This window comes from Bombus huntii, chromosome 16 (genome assembly GCF_024542735.1).
Source record: "Bombus huntii isolate Logan2020A chromosome 16, iyBomHunt1.1, whole genome shotgun sequence".
In the NCBI taxonomy this organism is placed as follows: Eukaryota; Metazoa; Arthropoda; class Insecta; order Hymenoptera; family Apidae; genus Bombus; species Bombus huntii.
In genome coordinates, this window is record NC_066253.1 from 4,430,180 (window position 1) to 4,453,598 (window position 23,419).

General features: G+C 38.3%; 1 protein-coding gene across 1 annotated transcript in view; it reads right to left on the reverse strand.

The window, feature by feature from the left end:
- The window catches only part of LOC126874593 (alpha-mannosidase 2), a 152,218-nt gene extending 137,117 nt beyond the window's left edge, over window positions 1-15,101 (reverse strand). Inside the window, exon 1 of the mRNA XM_050636820.1 lies at window positions 14,566-15,101. The gene's annotated coding sequence lies outside the window, so the exon portion shown is untranslated. The remainder of the gene's footprint in view (window positions 1-14,565) is intronic.
- Window positions 15,102-23,419: the final 8,318 nt, after the last annotated feature.

Sequence of the window (23,419 nt, forward strand, 5' to 3'; positions counted from 1 at the left end):
AAAATAGACGTTGAATGGAACGAATAGGTTGGAGTAATACGGAGTAGTACTGAGTAAAACCGAGTAGATACTACGCACAACCGAGTAATCTGAGTGAAAGTGAATAGACATCGAATAGAATTGAGTAGACCTCGAGTAGAACTGAGTAGACACTGAGTAGAGTTAAATGATCTAAATCGAATGAACCAAGTTAAACCGAATGACCTTAGAGGAATTTTATTTATCGAGATTTATCGATACTTTTGAGAGTTTTAAGTACGTAGAATTTTAAATTTTGTCCGAAGACTCGAGTGATCATCCAACAATAGAAATATCAGCAGAAATGGGAAATAGACGTTGAATGGAACGAATAGGTTGGAGTAATACGGAGTAGTACTGAGTAAAACCGAATAGATATTACGCACAACCGAGTAATCTGAGTGAAAGTGAATAGACATCGAGTAGAATTGAGTAGACCTCGAATAGAACTGAGTAGAATCGAGTAGACCTAGAATAGGACTGAGTAGACACTGAGTAGAGTTAAATGATGTAAATAGAACTAAGTAAACGTTGGAGAAACATCGAATAGATAAACTGAGCAGTGTTAGGTATCTGAAACAGACTTTGAGTAGACTTAAAAACAATCAACGATATTAGATCTACGTCGCGTAAGTACAATCGAGTGTACATCGCGTAGAATTAACGAAATCTGGAACAAAATCTAGTGAAACCGACGAGGACAAATTTCAACGCGATAAACAGATCTTTGTCCCGGTTGGAAGAATAAAATTCTTGGAGAATAAAGTGGGAGAAGGGACGAGCCAGGCCCAAGTGTCTCGCGACGCTGGCGAGCGAGCCAGACTTTAATTAAATTTCGCTCGGACGAGTGATAAATATTCAGCGATGTAAGGAATTCCTGTCGGTCTTAAACGTCGTGGAAAACGGCCTCGATAAAACGCGTAATTTCCCTCATGATCTCGAAATAATGGCTTATCGCGGCATCACCGCAATTTAAAATATCGACTGTCGCTTTTACGAACCAGGCGTCTGATAATCGCAATAAACAGGACGCCTCGAAACGCATTTAACGGCGATTTCTGCACAGGCCTCGGCGTGTCCTACGCTCGCGATTAACCCGTCAAGCATACTGTCGACCAAAACCTCCCGTTTTCTCGCCCCACGAAGCATTAGACGGCTCGGAATCGCGTACTACGCAATCTTTCAAGACCGTGATATCTTTCAGGAATTTCGTGACTTATCAAATTTTTCAGAGTTAAGATCTACCATGACTCAAGCTTTATCTACCAAGGCTTATCGAATCTTTCGAAAGTTTCTTCGTGATTTTAGAAATCATGCTAGAGGTGACTTCAAGTGCCTCACGGCACGCTACTACTCCGTTGTAAAAGACGCGTCTGTAAAAGAAAGGCATTTTTCCGACAACCTAATATTAACGTACAAATGTATCGTCGACATATCCTCGACACTTTGGGCAAACACATACGTTGGAAAGATACGTTGGAAATCGTTCGGACTTTGCAGTCCCAGTCGAGATGTAAAAAGAAACGTACTACAAAATCGGAACAAAATCTGCTAACAATTGAGATCGCAACACCAATCGCCATTTCCATCATCCAACGACAGAGCCGTGGGCAAAAATGGGAAAAGCTGGAGCGATTGCGCTGCAGGCACCTGAGATTAGCGATCGCGCGAAAACCAATTCCCTGCACGACGTAAAACGTTAACAAACAGAGGCTGCGAAGTACGAATGATCAATAAACGTGAACTCGTCTTATTTTCCAACGGTCATTCCTCCCTACGACATTTCTGTCCGAGATGGAAGCTATTGCTCCAAAGCTTGCTACATATCGCGATGATACAGAAGAGGAGACGTATCGCGAACTGGAATTTACACACGACCATAACTTCGTTTCCTAGACGTTTTATTTTCGTCGAAGGCGACACACATCGTTCCCTTTTCTGTTCGAAAAATAGACGAGCGAAGAGGGGGGGATTGGGAATCGGTGTAATCTGGAAACGGAAACCGCGACGAAACAAGCGGAAAACGCAAGAGTCGGATAAGAATCGAGGACAACGAGAAGGGAAATGCATTCTTGCGCCTTTCGAAGAATAAATGTACGAGCTGGTCGATGGCGTTCGCTGGCCGCGCCAGCTGTTTATTTTCCAGATTGCGGCCATTCGTCTGGCCCCCAAACAGCACGGTAAATTCCCCGGGCGCAAATGGCCCTTCGTAAAATGCGTTCGACGCCAGATATATTTTGTCAATTATAAAATCGTGTGCCTGGTAAAATAGCGAATTCAGCAAGGGATTTGAATCTCTGAATCGACCGCGTCTCTATTATTTGGCATTTTTCTAGCGATTTTTAGAAAAATCCCACGGTCCATCCAAGTTGCCGCCCTCTGTAGAAACGTTCGCAGCCAAATGCTTTCCAGATTTCATGATTTAGGTTAAACGTTTGTCAGACCATGCTCGGTCGTTTCTAGATCCTCCTTGCTTTTCGATTAATCTTTTAACTATGGAGAAAACATTGGATAACGGCTGCCTATCGGAGTAATTGTTTCTCTTTAGAAACGTTTCGAAAGAAAGGAAATGGAGAGGATTTACGTTTCTACTAGATCGTCGTTGAATTTCCTCTCGTTTCGAGTGAACATACAAATCTATCGAAGCTACTGCCCTTTAAATATAATGTTAGTTAGATTGAAATAACGAAATATAATTAACATTAGAACTACCACAGTGAAATTAATTGGTTTTATAATTTTATTTTCAAATTTTTACTTCGTGTTATGACTGTAATGACTATCGCAACGACAACTAAAAGAATAATATAACGAATTTTATTTTGTTTTTTATGAATTCAAACTGAAAATAATTTTGTGTCGAGGCTACTTATACCAACAGCAGTGAAAATGACTGGTATTTGTCAAAGTGTACAGGAGTCCTGCAATCCGTTTATCGAACCCCAATTAACCAGTTTCCTCGTTTTATACAACTTGCCGCGCGTTTTTCAAATTTTGACCGCGTATCATTCGATACGACGATATCAGTTATCAGGAAAATTCCGGATCGATCGCTGGATCGCTGGATGCTAACGCTGGAAATACCACAGCAGTGAAAATGACTGGTTCTACGATTTTATAAACGCGTCAACCCTCGTTCAGGGATCCCAGATGGATTAATAATAGCAAAAATGTACTACGTAACATGGAATTGCTTCTGTAAGAAAGCAATAAATCGATAAATATACAAATATTCTATTATTACGTATTTTTTAAACCAGTCATTTTCACTGGTTTTGGTTGAAACAGCTTCGTGTTAACTATCGGTAGTTCCAGTGTTAATTAGCCACTAAATATAATTTCAATTACAGCGTCGTGCGAATAACGCGCCTTCCTTAGCGCGATGAAAGCTTCCTAACGGCCGGTTTTCTTTTTTATTTTCAACGAAACGTGGAATTAAGTGTGCGATTAACGAAATAAGTGTACGATCGTGGTTTAAAGAAACCAGGTAGCAAAGATCCGTGCAAAATCCGCCGAAACGTATACAGCGGAAGTAACGCAATCCCCAAGTTGCAAAATATTGAGTTGGCAACTAAGTGATTGCGGATTTTCTCATTAGGTGGTATTGGAAAATCCGCAATCTCTTAGTTGCCAAACCAATACGTACACTTTTTCCAACAACGATCGCTCGACATTACGTTTTCCTGCAACTGTCGTGAGACTCGTCCGCCGTACGCGATCTGTTGCAGGAGAAAAGCCGAGTAATTTGAACCGAGAAAACACGGTGAGTGACGGGAAGATAAAAAGAGCTAAGCGGAAGAAGGGAATTTTCGAGTGGCGCCACGGATGACTTTTCGCGCCTACGCGACCAAACGCGCCAATTTGCATGCGTGCACGCACACGTACGCCTGTCTAATACGCGCACGCGTGCATCAGAATAAATGTATTTACCCAAGGGTAGAGGATGTACATGGACCCAGCAGAGTGTACGAAGAGAGGATGAGGGAGTGATCGACAACGAGGGACAGAGAAACAGAGAGAGAGAGAGGGAGAAAGAGAGAGAGAGACAGGCTAAATGATAGAGCAAGCATAGGCCGAGGAGTGCCATCGAATATATTGCGTTACAGGCCCGACTATCGATTCGCTACCAGCTATCAGCTTTCGTTGCTAGGCGATATCTCGATGATATCCGCCGGCAACGACTCCTCCAGAGTCGAAGCCGCAACAACCAAGCTTCAGTCACGAGATCGTAAATCCTCGGTTCTAAAAATCGAGCCTCGGGGTTGCCTGGTATAGTCGCCAGATACCAATCCCTCGACTCTAAAAGCTAAGATTCGGGTGGCTGCCAGGTCTTAAACTCGATTGAGAGATTTCACGTGGACGACTTGTTGTGAGCGTAGGAATGAATTTTTTAGTATTTAATTTGTACTTTATAATTTGTCAAGGTTGACATTTGCTAAATTTTTCTAACTCAATTGCTAAATAACATGTGGATGGCTAACCCCAAAGGGATACCATCTTCCAGTTTGACTATTTTATTTCCTTAATGAGGTCAGTGGTGTGTTTTCCTTTTAGTCCTGTAATTATTTCTTTTTCTTCGTTTTTTATTATTTAATTTGTACTTTAGAATTTGTCCAGCTGGACATTGGCAAATTTTTCTAACTCAATTGCTAAATAACATGTGGATGGCTAACCCCAAAGGGATACCATCTTCGAGTTTGTCTATTTTATTTCTTTAATGAGGTCAATGGGGTGTTTTCTTTTTAGTCTTCTTTCTATGAGTGTTTTGCCCGCTTCAGCAGCCAGCTGGTTTGGGTGTGTTGCCGTCTTTCCTTGTGTTTTTTTACGTACCTGCCGATTTCTTCTTTCACCGTTGGTATTTTTAAGTCTTTGCGTATATCCTCGTTTCTGACATACCATGGGATGTTCACTATTGTTTTCAGTATCTTCGATTGTAGCGAGTCTGGTTCATTTATGTGGCAAATGAAAAAATGTTTCTCTTTTTATCGTATAACCTGGACTACACGCAAATGGCACTATCGTAACGTACAGTCTAACAGCAATTTCCATTTCCATATTTTCCAGTAATTCCAATATAGTAATTATAAATATAAATAATTGCTATTATTGAGATATGTATAATTTTGTGTGCTAGACTAGATTGGTCGCGTAGTAGTGACACACGTATGTGAATATGAGTGTGCGCAAGTATGTGTGTGCACAGCGTCAGAAGAATGCAACTGCTCCGTTGGCTGTGTGGTATGGAAGATGGTGAGACAAGGAGAGTGCTGAGACGCGTGCAAATATGTATCCACGTAGATCCTGGAAATCCTTCAATAAATAAAGCTAAAACTATTTTAATACGAATTCTAAGTGTAACCTGAGTGTTCCTTTACTTTTATTTCGGCAATTAAGATCCACAATTCTCAACAGCTATGTTAGCGTTAAGAGGCAACGCCAGCTTGGTAAATAAGCCTCTGTATAAAACGATACGAATGTCATTAACCCATAGACGCTGAAATATCAGCAATTTTATAACAATTCTTTTATAATTTTATAGCAACGTTATAAAATATATTTGTGCAACGAAAATAGAAAACACGTCTTGAGAAAATATATCCTTTGCCTTTGTACGAGTTTTATCCGATCAATCAATTTCTCAATTTTCGTTAATATGACAATTTACATAAAATTTTATTACCTACAATTTTAAACGAAATCTTGAAACCAGTCGTTTCATCTCACCGAGCCTGGTAAGATTAGTGCTAACGACGAATACGTTTGCCACCTACGGCGCTTGAGGATTTAAACGAACGACGGACTCGGTTCTCTCTACGACTAAGACACACACACGTTTTTCTACGAATAGAATTCCTTTCCTGATGAATTTTCACCACATTAGTGGAAGAAATCGAACGTTTTCTCATACAGAATGATGTCACTTCAATTATCGTACAAAGTCTACTACGTACGAAGTTTCTACTTCCTTTCTTCTTCTTCTGTCCTCTGTGTTTACTCAAAAAGTTTACCCTAAATAAATAAATAAATAAATATTCTTCAGAACGCACACAGCAGTGAAAAGCGAGGAAGCCTATTACTCGACCCAACATAATAGCGCGAGATCGAAACGCTTATCTTCTCGTAGCTTTTGACAATTTACTGGTCCATGTGGCTGGCGCGCAAACTCTAGAATTTTACCAACGCTGCGAGGTAGCTACATCGTAGACACAGACATTTCCCTGTAGGGACGTTTATTCGACCCGGTTCAAGGATCAAGGAATCAGGAAGAAGGCTAATTTTCGACCCACCCGGAAATGGAAGACCAGGCTCCCTTTCGGCAGTGGGAACGAGCCGCCCGGAATGGTCCAGCGGACAAGGACGACCAGGTCTAATCGACCTTCGGCATCGGATCGTTGGCCGGAGGAATTTTAAACGCCGACGTCGAGAATGTGCACTGTTGCCTCTCTGGCGATAATCGCCATCCTTGGACCTCCCCGTTGAAACTGCAGTCTGCTGTCCGACTATCGTTACGCTTTCAGCGTAGCAAGGGACGTTCTTTGAAATTTCACCGGGTGAAAATAAAAAGGCGACAAGGAGAATGTAAATGGAATGTAAATATCTGGGAGAGAAACAGGGCAGAACTGGAAATACCAAGGGGAATCAGTTTATCTATCATCTTGAACATCCCCACAGGCGAAGAACGAAATCGCTTTCACCTGCGATCGATTGCCTAATTATGCCAGCGAGGTACTCTGCGTGCCTCGAACCAGCTTGCTGAATTTGTGCGCGTGATAAATTTCAGAAAAATTCAAATGCAACTAGTGTTTTCGTAGTAGGGTCAGCGTTTAATTAACTAATTTTAACTTGAATTTTCAAATTTAATTTTCATTTTATCATGCGTGGACCTGGCGTTCTCCTTCTTCGGTTAATTTTCAATTGGATTTTTCCATCTTTCCCGAGCGTAAAACGTCCATATATTTTTGTTTCCATTTGTCCGGGCGTTTTTTCAGCGTTGCCTATGGTTACGACTATGCGAAATAGGATAATATCGAGAAAAGTTGCAAAAGAAGAAGCAAGAAGAGATTTAGGGAAGAAATAGGCAGCGGTCACGAAGCCAGCCAAAGTTATTTATTAATTTGAATTAATTAACAAAATCCTAAAGTTTGTAACTCGACGATCTTACCTGTCCCGTTACCGATCTCGAAAGATATTTATACTTCCTGAACCGTAAAAAGCTTACAAAAATTCGATCGCAAATTTAACAAAAAAAAAAGCAACCAATTAACGAGGAAATACGAGGGAAAATTAAAAGGTAAATTATTTATCTGAATCCTGAAGAGTTAATATCGCCAACTTTCAGCTGATCGACGAACGTACTCGAATCTCGAGTAAGCAAGAAGGCGAACTCCGCTCCGAAAACAGTTTTCAACAGTCTCTTAAATCCACTTTAACTTCTATCAATTTTTGCGAAGCGTAATTCTGTTTGTAATTTTGCAGGGGCGAAACGAAGCGAAACGAAGGAGAAGAGTGGCTGGAGGAGGAAGCGTAACGCACAACTACGCGGTAGCAGCCAGCAGCCTCTCGTTAGACGGGACAATTAAAGATCTCGTTATTTTCAGCCGCGAGAACCGGATCGTTTTAACGGCGGGCCGAGCAAATTAAACGTTTCGAGATTACACGACGCCACTTCCATCTCGAAATTATCGTGCCCACGATCCGATTTGGTTAGCGCGATCTTCAACATCTAATCGTTCTTCGTCGTCTCCTGTTTAAAACAGTTAGCCGGGCCAGGAAAATCGCGACCAGGCACGGGAATTTCGTAAGGCGGATGCAGTCGAGTCCTCCTTGTTTCTGGGCTAAAAAGGCTGTGGCGCGGTTAACAGCAACGTCAGGAAACCAACGTTCAATCGTTCACGTAACGATACTGTTTGTATTGTAACTTAAACCTGGTACAGGTAGGAAGTTTGTACAGAATATCCAAGATATAGTACCAGTTACTAATTTCTGTCTAGTTGCTGTTTGTTTGGGTGTATTTAGAGAAATAGGAATGTGCACGAATATCCACCAACGTTGAATTGCAATGTACCTTAGAGGTGGGGTAGATATCTGAAGAAATTTGTCAGAATATCCAAGATATGTTAGAAGCTACCAGTCTCAGCCTAGTTCCTACTGCTTCAGGTGTCTTTGCAAATATATGAATTTTCATAAATATAAATAAAATTGAATTGTCCATGTATGGATACTGTTTGCAATGTAAAGCTAATGCTAAAGCTTAAAGCTAATGTAAATACCTGAAGAAATTTGTCAGAATATCCAAGATAAGGTAGAAGCTACCAATCTCTGCCTGGTTCCTATTGCTTTAGGTGTGTTTACACAAATAACAATTTGCATACATATCCATCAACATTGAATTGTCCACGTATGGATACTGTTTGCAATGTACCTTAAAGCTAGAGTAGATACCTAAATAAATTTGTCAGAATATGCAAGGTATGGTAGAAGCCACCGATCTCTGCCTAGTTCCTACTGCTTTAGGTGTATTTACACAAATAACAATTTGCATAAATATGCGAATATCCACATTGAATTGTCCATACAATTATTTGCATTATGTCTTCAGCCTCCTATAGGCAAACAGAAAAAATGTTCAAAAATATCCAAAATATTCTACTAGTTGCGATATTGAGTAAACAAAACTAATCTCTGCGTAGCTTCTACTCTTTGACTGCTGCTCGCACAAATATACAAATTTGCATAAATATTCACAGTCTATCAATAACCAAATTGCACCGCGAATAGTTAGCTTTATATTTACATTTCCTACCTACATACGTAATAGCGTGAACATACCGATGTTGACCTGGCGCCATTGTTAATTAGGCGATGCCCTCGACTCTATGCTTAGGGATTGCTCTTTAAACGTAACTTGTCCACGTGTAAAATGGCAAGAAACGAGGATCTCGCTGATGTTATTCCAGCTGGGTAGGCGATATGTGACTTGGCAACGACACTCGATGACCGTCTGTCGTCGTTAAAAGAGGATGGAAAAACCGGCTAAAGCGAAATAAGATGAATTAACGCCAGAGGATACGTGCTCGTGCATGAATCCAATTTAATGAAGCGGCACTGTGTGCGTGTGATTATCTATTCACGCTCTGGCTAGACCCAGACGCTCCTGTAAATTGCCTAATGACTGTCTGCGACAAGAAAAAAATAAGAGGGTTCGGTCGTCCAACGTTTCTTTCACCAATCGATTGCCTCTTTGAAGAATTTTGCTCTACCGTGAACATCTTATTAAGAAGCTTCTAAGAAAAAGAATCTTCCGATGAACCACGTGCGTGCGTATGTCGTTAAAAATAACACGGACATACGTTTTATGATTTTATGATAACATAGAGCGCCTTGTAATACTTTAGCATCGTAGCTCGAGAAAGATTCGACCAATTCATTGAACATCCTATTACGATATAAATGTCACGTTTCGAATGTTATCGAGCATAATGCAATTGCTAATACTAATTTCTTACAAAGAGATAAAAGCACATATTTTTTCTACCAGATCGTTCATTCTGAATTCCTCGGCATTTTATCAGACTCTGAAGGAGTTGGTGATAATCGTTTCAACGAGGTAGAGATTTTAGTACGATCGTTTTTCAACTGGTGTTTCCAGCGACTGATAAAACGAATTCGCAACGAGTACACGATCGATTAACAAATTTTCCAAGAGAAACAGCCTACGTAGAAAGGCTGCGTTTTGGACCAGGCCATGTTCTATGCTTTCTCGTCCAAATCGCGAAATATGAAACGTGTCGAATAGAAATAGCTTCGTGTTAACTATCGGTAGTTCCAGTGTTAAAGAACGTAGCAAAAACGATGACTCGGTGGTTTGAAAGATAAAAAGAAAGAATACCAAAAGCAGCCTTACCTATCTTTTTAAAATCCTAATTCATTCGACCGAAAAATACAATAATCTTTCTGTCTCCTCTCGAACGATAGCTGGGATCGCTGAACCGTTACAAAAATATCTGTGGCCTGTTCGTTGAACGTGGCCTCAAACTTCTGATCAATACTATATTCCCACGCAGCGAGATTCTTTCTTCGTTTCGCCAACGCCAGCTCTCGCTCTCATCAATGAGCAGCTCATCTCGTTCTCGCCGACGCAGCCACGTCGCTCCTCTTTCTCCATTGCACTCGCGAGAATCCAGTTTCTAAGCGCGAGAGCGTAAGCAGCCGGACCACGTGCACGCGCGTTTCAAAACAAACGCCGCGTGTTAACATTGGCGGGACGATATTACATTTTATTTTACCCTGCGCTCTGCTTGTGCACGTTCGCCCAACGGAAAGTTCCACGAGCAAACCGACCGACTGTAGCAGCTGCTGTGCCTCGACGAATCCCACGTCCCGCAGGAAGCGGTCTCTCGAGTGTTTCAAGATGATATACAACCTTATTAACAAGTCATATACAACAGTTATCGCGATTTCTACTTTATAATTCGAAGAGAATGGCATTTTCAGTTCGACTCTTCGTTTCCTTACTTTCCTCTGTGTCTTCGTACATTTATTTTCGTTAATGAACAACTCTACTTGTGACGATAAACGTGGTAATTTCAATCCGATAATTTATCAGATCAAACGTACAGAATACGGTCGAATAGTACGCAAAAGAGCACAGGACACGATTCCTTGTAGGAGAATAAGAAGGAAACGAATAGAAATTTTCATTCTCGGGTTAGTTTGCAAAATCGAGTTTGAGGAATTATCAATTATGCTTGATAAACTAATGGCTAATTAACGACTGGATGTGAGTAATTAAATGATAAAATTTTGTTACATATTTTGTTCTTATTTTTTCATAAATTGCCACACTCTGTATATTCATTTATTAATGAATTTATTCGTTGGATGAAAAATAAGTCCGGTTTAATCGACGTTGTTAGAGCTAAAAATATTTCAACCTTTAGGTAATTAACCGTAAGTAATTAACGTACGAGAAACGGACGACGGTGGTTAACGCGTATTAAAATTTCATTCGCCTTCGAATTTCTATTTTCGTTGGGAAAAGCTTGGAACGTTTGGTTCAATGAACTAGTCACGTCATCGACAGGTTGCGACAGTTTCGTTTAAAATGAAATAATATATAATAATTTAATGATACAGTTTAATCGCCAGAACTGATAGTGGCGATAATACGAATGGAATGTACGAGGAGAAAATTTCCGATTACCATGTTACCATTACAATGTTATGTAAGCTGAATATTCATGATATACAAAACTATCTCTGACTCCGGGGAAACGTGAATTGGCCGTATAACAATAACAGATGATCCAAAACCTACTCATCCGAGTATTTAAAAGGAATCTCTCCCACCTTCCTCCTTACCACAAATTTTTACAAACGTTAACTAAACCCAAAACTCGTGATCCACTTGTTGGATTTCTAATGTTACAGAGACAATCGACAGCTATTTATTTTCATATTCTACCAACAAATTTCTATAATATAATCATATATATAAACATTACGTAACATATATAAACAAACGTTAATTAAACCCAAAATTTGTGATCTACTTGCTGGATTTCTAATGTTACACAGTCATTCGACAGCTACTTATTTCCATATTCTACCAACAAATTTTTGCAATATAATTATATATATATAAGTTTTGTAATAATTTTTCAGAAACAAAAACAATTAATCTACCTCCATCCTAACCAAATACGAAGAGAGATGAGAGACAGAGGGAAATAATTTCTCCTTGCTCTTTCCGATTTACCAAGAACCCATTCACCTACAAATATAAATTCGTAAATAAATAACGAAGAAGTAGCGGAAATAAAAGGTAAAAATACATGTTCACGAAGGAGAATGGCGACTCGTCGGGGCTTAAAATATTCCTCAAATACAAAACCTGAGTTAAGAGCAGCGAATGCTATACTTTGCAGCCAAGGGGTAGGCGTTTCAGCTGCGGAGGAATCAATCAGGGCGCGAGAACTGCTAAGGTTCAGACAGGTGCAAAAGGACGCGGGAAGACGAAAACGCGGGCGAGACACCGCGTGCAGGACGTATGCACCGAAACAGGTATCGAGATGGGCGCAGGTGGTCACAGCCAGCGGGGAACTTTCGACAAAAGAAGCGACTGCAACGATTCCCTGGCGCACAAAGACGACCGGGAACAGGCTCCACGACGACCATATGCGCGCGTAGTCGTTCTTCCTCGTAAGCTGCTTAACCAGAGATTAGACAGACTCTTTCATCCCTTGCTGAATCTTAGCGCGCGCAAAAAAAAATGACAAAATCGTTGAATTTCCTCGAGAGAAAGAGTAAAACACCAAGTGGAGAAATTCCAAGGAGTCGACGTTTCGTTCGTTCACGCCAGAACGGTATCGCAAGGTTCTCATAGAATTGTAAATTTGTGTACAGCCAAGAAGAATCAAGAGTAGATAATTTAATAAAATTAGTCAATTAGTCGGAACACTGGAGTTGGTATATTTTCCATTTAAATGCCTGCATCGTTTCCCTAATTTGTATCATAGTTTGAAATTATAGGGCAATGATAACTTGATGTATATTCTATTAACCCTTCTGAGACTAATGGGACTGCGAGAACGATTGCTGAGAACGAATCCTCGTATTTAAGTTTCAAACTGGAGCGCGCTATAAGCCTTCTTATTTCATTATTGCGCTAATTACTAAAAGGAAGATCCCGCGGGCGTTGATTCGGTAAACCTCGCAGTTGGCCGTGAATCTACGCCGTTAGTTTAAATTGAAAACGCACTGGTATCGTTCCACTCGTTAAATACGAGTAGCTATCGCATGATTACAGGTGTATCGTAAAATTCTCGGCACGCATGGTAGTGGGCGTGGGTTGTTCTAACGCTGGCTCCGATTCTTCGCTATCGCAGTTTCCCAACGAAGCTTTATAAACAAGATAATTAACGCGTACACCTAGGCACGCGATGGCCGTCTTAATTACACGCCACGGTTCGACGATTTAGGCGGGGCGAAAGTGAGAGACGAATAGAAAAAAAGAAGGAAAGACGACGACGCTATGGAACGAAGTAATACCGTGGCGTCTTTGATCTCGTCGCGCTAATAACTTGTCAGAAAAGTTAATTAATAGCAAAGCCTCGAGGAGACCGGGCCAAGCGAGCAAGCAAAGATGATTGACTTCGTTACACATCCCTCTGTTAGACCGGAGATGAACTTCCGCTTTTCCTCGCCATCGTCTCCACGGCAATCCTCTGTCTCTGCTTATCGTCCGCTCTAATTCACCTGGCAGTTCACACTCTGTTCTCGCGACGACAAGAAGCCACGTCTTTTCCAATCTTCTACTCGAATATTATTGAGAAATGTAATACGCTAAACGCGCTTTAGCTGCGCGAACAAATACGAATGGAATTTCAATCAAGTTTTTGTAACTGAACTGCGTCAATGACTGTTATTATACTTGTGCATTTTACCACTATGCAGGCACCAAATCGTTCGTTTATGGTAGTCTCTAATTTTCATGTTTTTAGATCAAAGAAAAAGATTTGTACGGAATGATGGAGCTTTATAATGGAAATAAAAGTTTGGTTAAAATAAATAGAACTTATATTATATACATTAGAGAGGTATTTTATGTAATTGGATTTATTGGATCGGAGTATGTGAAATGTTATTTCTATGGAGTTTCGACTTAATGGGCTAGCACTATTCGCTTTGTTGTAGATAAAAAAAGAAATTTGCTGTATTGCACGTGCAACGAATGCACTACGCATGCAATGGATATAGAAATATAGAAATATTAAATACGAAAAATGACCATGTCAAAAATTCAAAGATTAAAACTGATTTCAATTTTTTCAAACATTTAACGTCTTCCATGTAATTTTCATCTAATAAATAAATAAGCTGAATGGGCAATTTTAAATTCTAACGCGATGTCGTTTATAAATCTGAAAATAGTACAATTAATTAATGTTATTCAGAGACGTTATATACATACGTTCATTTAGAAATTAGTTTAACCAAACGTCGTGTCAAGGAAAACACAATTTACGTGATTAAAGTTGATATTTTACACAAGTCAACACAATGTAACTTTGTACTGTTCGAATCGGATTAGAACACAAATATCTCGCGATAGAATAAAAACATAGAAACATCGATACACTAACACGTTGATCGTCACGGTCGTCGCCGGTGACCCATATTGTTACATTTTATAGGACAATTAAGATAAGAGAACAGATTTTTACAAATGCGAATTACTTCGATAGCGTTGCCAGAAAAAGGCGTACAAATAAAACAAAATATTCTACAAAAATTAAACGTTATGGTGTACTATATTTCAATCTATTGCGACTTTTACAACGAAATATGTAAATTCGCGTGGCAGTCAACGTGTTAATACCATGCACGCAAAAAAATCTTTCGAAACGATCTCCCCGCGTCTGGAGGAGGGAAACACCGATGAGAGAGAAAGAGAAAGAGTGTCGAAATACGTAGCGTCTAGGCACGCGAGCATTGCACGCCACGAGGAGCGTCCTTAACAAAATTAAGCTTTAAATATTCACTTACCGAAATGCAGAAAGACTCCAGGCGTGGTAGCGTCATTCGTGAATCGCCTCCTTCGAGACCAAACGTGTCCCTCAAAGTCACAAACTTCTCTGACGTGCACTCGCGAACGATATACGACGACAAACACTACGTAAAACGATGATGTGACACTGTATCTCGCGACAGACTCACTAAAGAAAAGTACGGTCGCACGAAGCGGCACGCGGATGTGACAGGAGTGAACATAACCTTACAACCGGTGTCACGAAGTACGTACGTCGGAAGTACGGAGAGGAAGAGAACGCGAGAACGAACTACGAGTAGCACCAAGGAGACGGCGACCGTGAAACGATTCTCCAGTCCTCCAGAAGGTTCGAGGTCCCGACGAAAAGACACGAGTTGGTTTATCGCGAGTTGGAAAAACTGGATACCACTCGCCTTCCACTCTGCGCGTCGCAGGAACACGGGTATAACAAGGACACCGTACCACGAGGCTTCCCGACACAATATCCGCAATCCGCGGAAGGACTGTCGTCCGACCGCGTTCACCCGCGCCCCTCCATCGACCACCGACCGGGAGAGGGAAGCCAGGTAGGACCACAGAGAGGGAGAAACGACGAGGCTTTCAGTGTGGAGACTGCGCGGGAACGAGGAAGAAGGACGAACGCACGGCGCCATTCGATTCAGGGTAGGAGAAAGTGAGAAGAATGCCATCAGACAGGAACGTACGTAGCGAAGGGCGTGGGGTTCCTGGAAGTAAGAAAGAAATTGATTTTTTATCATTAGACTAGAGATGTTTATGAAAATTCGTATTTTTATAAATATGACTAAGGAAATGGAACCTAGATAGAAAATTGCTTTATCTATTAAATAGATTATACACGGTATAGAGATTTTATTTTAGATTATTAGATTATTAGATTTTACTATACAGGATACTATACTTTGTACATATTTATTTATGTAAATTATGAACGTTCTGTGCATTTTTGCATTTTCAAATTTCCTATAAATTCATAATCTACTATTTTCGTTGGTAATTGTCGTTGTAAAGTTAAAGTTTAGTCGAATTATTTTTGTTTGGTTTACTTAACTTTACTGTATAATTGTTTGTTATATATTTATTGTATTGATCGTAGATAGGATACTGTAATTTTAAAATTTTTAAATGTGAAATTTAGTCAGTTTAATTGTTTTATTGGAATAATTGTTCAAGTTCGATATACTTTCAGTACCTATTTTCTTGTATTTTTCTAATTGCAGATTTACAGGTTATAATGTCGTAAAACTTCGTTTAAAACGTAATAATACGAAATTGACCAAGACTAGTTATATCTTAGAAATATAAAAGCACCGATAATTATATCTTTTAAAATAGAACATTTTTAACCAAACTAAGAATCGTCCGAGTCGATACATTTCTCTTTTGTTGTTGCATAACTTTATTAATTTCAATTTTGTGAAGAAATAATATTCTTACTATTTCAAGGCTACTTAAGCATTAGTTAAAATACGTAATATAATACGTATTACGTATAATATAAAATACGTAATACGTTTTAAAAGAAGTAAAATATGTCTCTTTAAGAATATCACTAAACCAATAAAAAGAATAAATTGAAACCTTCCAACCAACAATTCACTAACGAGAATAATTTTTGTACGATTTGAAAATGCATGGATGAAATTTTATCGACGAGTGACATTTATTACGTAAACATTTATGTAATAACAATTTACATTTCAAATGTCTCGCTGTTTTTGTCAGTCTCGTACTACAGTTATTTACATATAACATATAACAATCGTTTATTAGAACGATATATAATTGTCAAAGCTTAACATACCTTCGTTTCTCTCCTTACATCTTTCCAATGCTCATGGTGTACAGGTTACACATTCAGAATACTGTAAAACTTCGTCGTACTTCGAACCTGTAGTTAACTATACTTTCATGCGTTACTTTCTTTTTAATAATAAGAGTACACTCGAAGAAAACGGAACATGTTCCAGATACCAAACTCTTCCATTCTTTTTTGCATGCAACGTACCACGTACAGAACTATTCGAAACTTCGAAACTGCTAACCGGAAGTGCATACGTCGGTTACCGCCAAAACTAATAATAAGATACGTGATTGAATCCTATTGGCTATTTGCCCTTTACGAATTATCTAAAAGCCAATCAGAAATTAGTTCTGAAAATCTAACGAAAATTACACCAATACGTATTACCGTTTCTTATATTTTGTTATTCTTCTAAAAATAAACGGAACATTAAAACTGTTTTTAACTCCGAACGATCCGTTCTAGAAAAAAAGTATTTATTTACAACCAATGAAATCAGAGGACCAGTGTTATTCGATAGCACGTTAGAGTCATATATGGAGTTTACAGTGGGTTGATTGCGTGAAATTCCGATAAATATTTCTTTCTCGGACGTTTAATAGCGTCACGCCTGTTCACGGTCAGGTTAGCCTACCGGCGCGCGCTTGCGGGCGAGGGGTCGGGCGGGATCCGGGGAGATCGACCACTGAGTCAAACGACCGGTCGAGTTTGCGCAGTGGACAAAGCATAACCGCAGTACAAACTTTTTCCATGTTCGAAGGGGCAAGTAACGCGGCTCGTAACTGCGGTAGGTAGGATTCTGAAAGGACTACAGCGAGATCCTATGCGAAGAATTCCTAAAAGGTACGGTTCACTCCACCTATAGTTCCTCCCTTACCAAATATTCCATGTATTTCCAACACTTTATACGTACTAGAGTTTACAAGACCGGAGTTGAAATTGAGTTGGTCCAGGTTAGATTCGATCTGGATCTAGATTAACACTACTATTCAGTAATAACGAAAATAAGATAATCTCTTTTGTTATATAGTATATTTCTATGTATTGAAATTAATTTACTATAACAATATATTACAAATAATATACTAATTAAATTTTGTATCATTTAATACTACTTTGATGCGACTACAATAATTTGATACCATGAAAATGAAATGTAGAAGCTAATAAAAAAATGCTTCATTGGAAGTTAAGAATGTCTGAAAATATATTTTAGAGGCAATGTACGTCTTTCTACTCCTTTAAGCGAGAGTGAGCTATGAATATCTTACCTGTTTATTTTACATAAGATCCTCTTGTACAATACTCTACCAATTAACAGTACTAGTCAATCAATAAGTTACAAGTTATGGAATATAAACTTCTTTATTATAACTGCACATTCTCACATGAAGTAGAATAATCAGTTGACGTGTAAGTTATAAAACTAACAAATACAATTTTATTTATTTTATTACCAAGTTTGTTATGTAAGAGAAGTTATTGATACTGACAATACTGGCTTGTGATTAATACTGGCTTGTGATTTGTAATTTGTAAAATTCCCCATATATGCAAATTTTTGTGCGAATTCATATTTTTATATACTGATGAAACAAATGGAATTTAACAGCAAGTAGAAATTTATTTCATTCACCGAATATTATAATATACAGTATACATTGAAAATTTTGTACATTTTTGCATATTATGTGCGTTTTGTGCATTTTTGTAATTTTACAATTTCAAATTCCTTATAAATGCATAAAAATCGGTAGTTTATTATTTAAATAATGTCATTAATTAATTGTACAAGATGGACCAATGGTGAAGTTAGCGAAGTTAACACGTACAGTAGTGTACATACCTGTGAGATTCGATACCTCGCCGCTCGCGTCGCATCTTTCGATTATCGAACGAATAGTTTCGCACGTTACGCGTTCTTTGACGAATCCGTTGAAATCAAGCGTAATTTGAGTTTGATTTTCAATAAATACGTGATACGTTAGATTGAAATGTGCGATGTCGGCGGCGTGTCATAAGTTGTAATAACGTGTATTGTGTGTGCAGTCAATAATGATCACCTTGTCCATTGTACCAGGATTTGTTTACTCGCCAAAGCACGTTACTCGTTCAACTGGTGAGCGTCGAAGGTGCAACAAATCATTTTCGTTTGAATTACGAAGCTGCTGACGTTCATTGGAATGCCGATAAAAAGAGTTACGAGATCCGTGAGTTTTTTATTAATTCATATATTATATGTACATTATTAATTCACACGCACGATAGATACTTGTTTTATATCGGAAATCGTATTGGTGGATGATTTTTTTTTAAGCGTTTGCATCAACGTATTTCGAGATGTTACAGATTTTATCATAGCATTTTATTACAGCAATATAATACATTTAAGATGATATTGTAACAATTTCAAAAGTGTAGAAACATTGATAAATGTATATTATGTCTTGTATATGCTTAGTTTCTCTGTACACGATAGCTATAATTGATATAACTGGCAGCCATTTTGTTAAAATTTCATTCGTATGCTAAAAGGTAATAGACTTGGATTTATACGTAATAAAATCTTAGTTGAAATTTGCACGTTAGCGAAATTGTAATTATTAGTCGTTTCAATTAAAAAGAATGCAAGATTGATATAATAATTATTCTTTTAAATGTGTTTTTAACATTTATAAGAGAAAGAAAGTAATGACCTTAGAAAGAAACTAACCTTGAGAAAAAATCATCCGACAGAGGATAATTGGTAATAATAACTTCTATCTCGTGCTATATATAGAACGATTAATGCAAACAGATCACATGGCCAACCTTGATCAAGAGTTACAGCCTCGTTGCAGTTCGTTCACCTTGTTTGCGGTTATCTATACACCAAGTGTTTCCAATGATCATTTTTCATACCAATATAGATCCGCAGACATCTGATCAAATCACTACCAATCATATTGCACGAATAATTTCTAATTTGAATCAACTGTAAATAATCGGGTAGAGTCTCACTGTATTGTCTCAATTTTATTAAAGAAATCCGTGAACACAACGACGGCTGTAATTCAAAACCAAGATTCAAATAAACCCCATGCTCATACGTGTAAATGTAGAATTTGACTAAATTTAAATGCCAAGTGTTCATTCGTAAATGGAATATTTTAATGATATTTAAGCCATGTACTAAAAAGGTTCGGCCGGACAATTTTAACCGTGAAAATAAATATTTAATTAAAATATTATATTTTTACTGCCAACGCTGGTACAACTACTGCTGTTTTTTACTATAAGGTCTTTTTATTCGTATTAAAATGACAATATTCTATTTTTAATATGTTCTTTATCGTACATTGTATTTTGTGCTAATTTTTTGTATTAAGTGCCGACGGTAACGTTCTTTTATTGCTACTAAAATTACAATATTCTACTTTTTTATCATATTTTTTTATCAAATATCGGTGTTTTTATTGCTAACTGTAAAGTTGCCGTATTGATATTAAAATTACAACATTTTATCGTATTTTTTTATCGTCTTTTTCGTGTCAACGGTAAGATTCCTATTTTCTAATTATATTGCTTTAACTATTTTACTTATTAACGTTGAATTATTTGTAAATCCATATATGTACCGTTATTCGAAGAATTTCGATTTGATAATTAACGCACATGTCCGTCGCGTAAACGTACAGAGACAAGACTACGGGTGTTGGAAAAATGAAAAGAAGGAAAAAAAGAAAGGAAATTTTCACCCGTGTATGAAAAGCACATCGACACGGCGTCGAAGAATTAGAGCAGTCACGTGATTTTCCGTACAATTGGCTCCGCGTGCGGCATATCGATATCGAACGGGTTCGTTACGCTTTCTAAGTAGGCCCGTGCTCGAATATTTTTCCTGGAAAATGCTAGATTGCCTCCACAATGGGCAATTACACGCGCTTGTAAGCCTTTCCGATTACGGACGTTCGAACGCGTCCCATTCGCATTTCCCTTTGTCCTCGTCTCCCGTTCACCTTTTGTACGAACGCACGGCCAATTAGAGGAAGACTCGTCATCGATTTAGCTCACGTTCGACCCTCCAAAACCGAAGAGAGTCATTCTCTATTATTCCAGTTTTTTGGAATTTTTTAACTTTTAGTTAGATCCAAATTAGTTATCGATCTCTCTCTCTCTCTCTCTCCCTCTCTCTCTCCCTCTCTCCCCTCTCTCTCTCCCTCCCTCCCTCCCTCCCCCCCCCCCCCTCTCTCTCTCTCTCGGCCGTTGAAGAGTAGAGTATTATTTACAGGTATTTCAATTTTTAGCAATTCGTACTTTTGAACTTTCGATCGGATTAGGATTAGTCGGCTGTTTCGTTTTTGTTCGTAATTTGGACGTTTCAGAAAAAAAAGTAAATAAAACAGACAATTTTTTCTGGCGACACGAATTTTTCCTCAGAAACCAGAGAATCATTTTTAGTGATAGTAAATGTTAGTAACCTGAATTCCCGATTAGATCACGATTTCTCCTGGAACTTAAAAGAATTATTTCCAGCGATTCGAATCTGAAAAATGCAATGTGTTGAAAACTGAAGATTCGAATCTTTCTATCATTTACCATCGGTTGGATTATTATTTTCGCGAAAATTTACTATTGATTTTATTCTTATTAATATTAACTTCGGGGTAACGCCTTATACAGGTTGGTTTAATAATCACACACAATAGTGGACGAAAAGAAGTTTAAAGGGTACAGTAAAGAAGATTGCACAATTTTACAAAACTGAATTATATTAGGTGATTGTTAAAAGCAACGGATATATAATGTTAGTGTTCCTAAATAATAGGCGTATTTCTAAATAAAAATGCGAATGTTCAACGTAAGTTTCACGTTAGCTTCGGGTTTAGTCTTAATGTGAAATTAACAGTAGTTAGAATCGTTCGCGACACTCTTTAAAATGATATTTTTAAATAGCCCAGTTCAACGTATTGCTGTAAAGAAAAAAAAAATTGGACGTTCCGAATAAACTGTAACGCGTTATCTGTATAAATTTCGAAATGAAAATGTGAGATGAATTAAGGGAGATAAGATGCCGAATGTTTGTATACGATATGGTTGTCTATCGGTTCCACGGGGAAGTGGCATATTGACACAGGTAGGTAACGGAATTACGGGATCGCACATACGTTAAGATGACACAATCAAGACTGATAACGTTAAGTAAACGAGGATATTAATGGAGGCGCAAACGTTGCCTCGCAAACAAAACGGGGTTCGCTTTTATCTGTCTTTATGGCCACCATAACTCTCCTCCGAATCACCCTATACATTCCTATAAATCAATGTCCAACCGTTTAAATTTAAACCGATCGTTCCACTGTATAAAAATCACATAATTTACATCAATGTAAAACTATCCGTGCAAATGTATGCGATATATGCGATGAACAGTTTAATTATTTCATGTTAATAATTATCGTATAAATGTAAAGGAAAATTGAAGAGAAAAATGTAAGATATATATCGTGTTTAATGTATAGTTTCTGTACTATGTAGCTGGCCGACTAATATATATAGAGTGGTTCATAAAATATATTCCAGACATGGTAAAATATACTGTACAATTGATACAACCAATAGGACTAATATTTGCGTGGAAGTTTAGTTTGGGTTTTAATTCCGGATTGCTGCACTATGAATTATTAATGCAATTTCCACGTAATACATCAATCCTACAGTTTGCAAACACAAAAGAATATGTTAATATAGCAATGTAATGTTACGATGATTGAATGTAATGTGTACAAAAATAATAATTAACGCATATTGTGTATATAGAATAATGATTAAAATATCAGAAACCTGACAATGATATAGCCGGGAAAACAATTGCAAGGCAAGTGATTAACAAAAGTTCAAACATATCGAAGCTCCTTCTTGTCGTATTTTAGCCCTCGGAAGCTGTCATCGAAGGAAATCATTTCGATGTTAAGGAACGATGTGTAACGTTTCAGTCGCGTACAGTAGAATCGATAAAGTCGAAGAAATATGCTTAATACAGATGAGAGGTAAAAGCTTGCCGTTGCAAAAAATAAAACTTCACTCATAGCAGCTTCCAAAGATCAGGATTCGAACTGCACGAAAAAAAACTGTAGAACGTGCAAAAGACTCGTCGACAAATAGCCTTAAATACGTCAATCGCGATATTGGCGTGTGTCCGGCATGAAATTCTTGGAACTATAGATGGAGACCGCGAGCCATAGTTTTTTTATCGCGCGTCGCGTCGAGAAATTTGAGCCGACAAATATTTGCTTCACTGCTCGCTGTAATTATTTTCGTCTTAGACGGTCATTATATCGCATGCAGGTGTACGTGTCTGCGAAGGAATCGTGAGAAATAAGAAACGGCGAAGAAAAGGGAGGCGAGCATTAAGGAACAGATTGAAAGTTGAATTATTGAGTCGACGCTTGCTATGTAAATCATAGGAAAACGTTACTTCGCTCTGTTCGCCAACAGCCTGATGTAGTTTTCCCATTTTCTTACGCGGAAACACATTTGTTTCTTTGCCGGGTCCTCGTCTAATTTTCTGACTCCGCTGTAACAAGCTACGTCGCCCATGGGAAACCAACCCCGTAGAGATCCCTTCGCTCCGTCTGGCTATTCACTCGAACCGTAATTTTATGCTAATTGAATAACGAACGATGACTGTTTATAAATGAAGATTTCAAAATTCTCTCGAGTGAATAGCGGCCCTGAGTTATGGAAATTTGTGTTAGGATTGATTAGTCGTCGAGACTGACTTTGGCTTTGCGGATAAAATAATTCGAAATAAGATTGACTTTCACCAACGGGACTTGTCAGTTATTAAATTTATTATCATTAATTTTATTATTGGATAGTTTAACATTTGTTATTAAATTTATTACTAGTATTAAGTTGAGACTTGAAGATTCTTTTATTTTTACCTATGGAGCTTGAGATTAAGAACGATTAATGTTTCCGGTTGTTTTATGAACAGGCTAATTAGCCAGTCAGTTTTTATATTTTGTTATTACAGTCTATGGTTA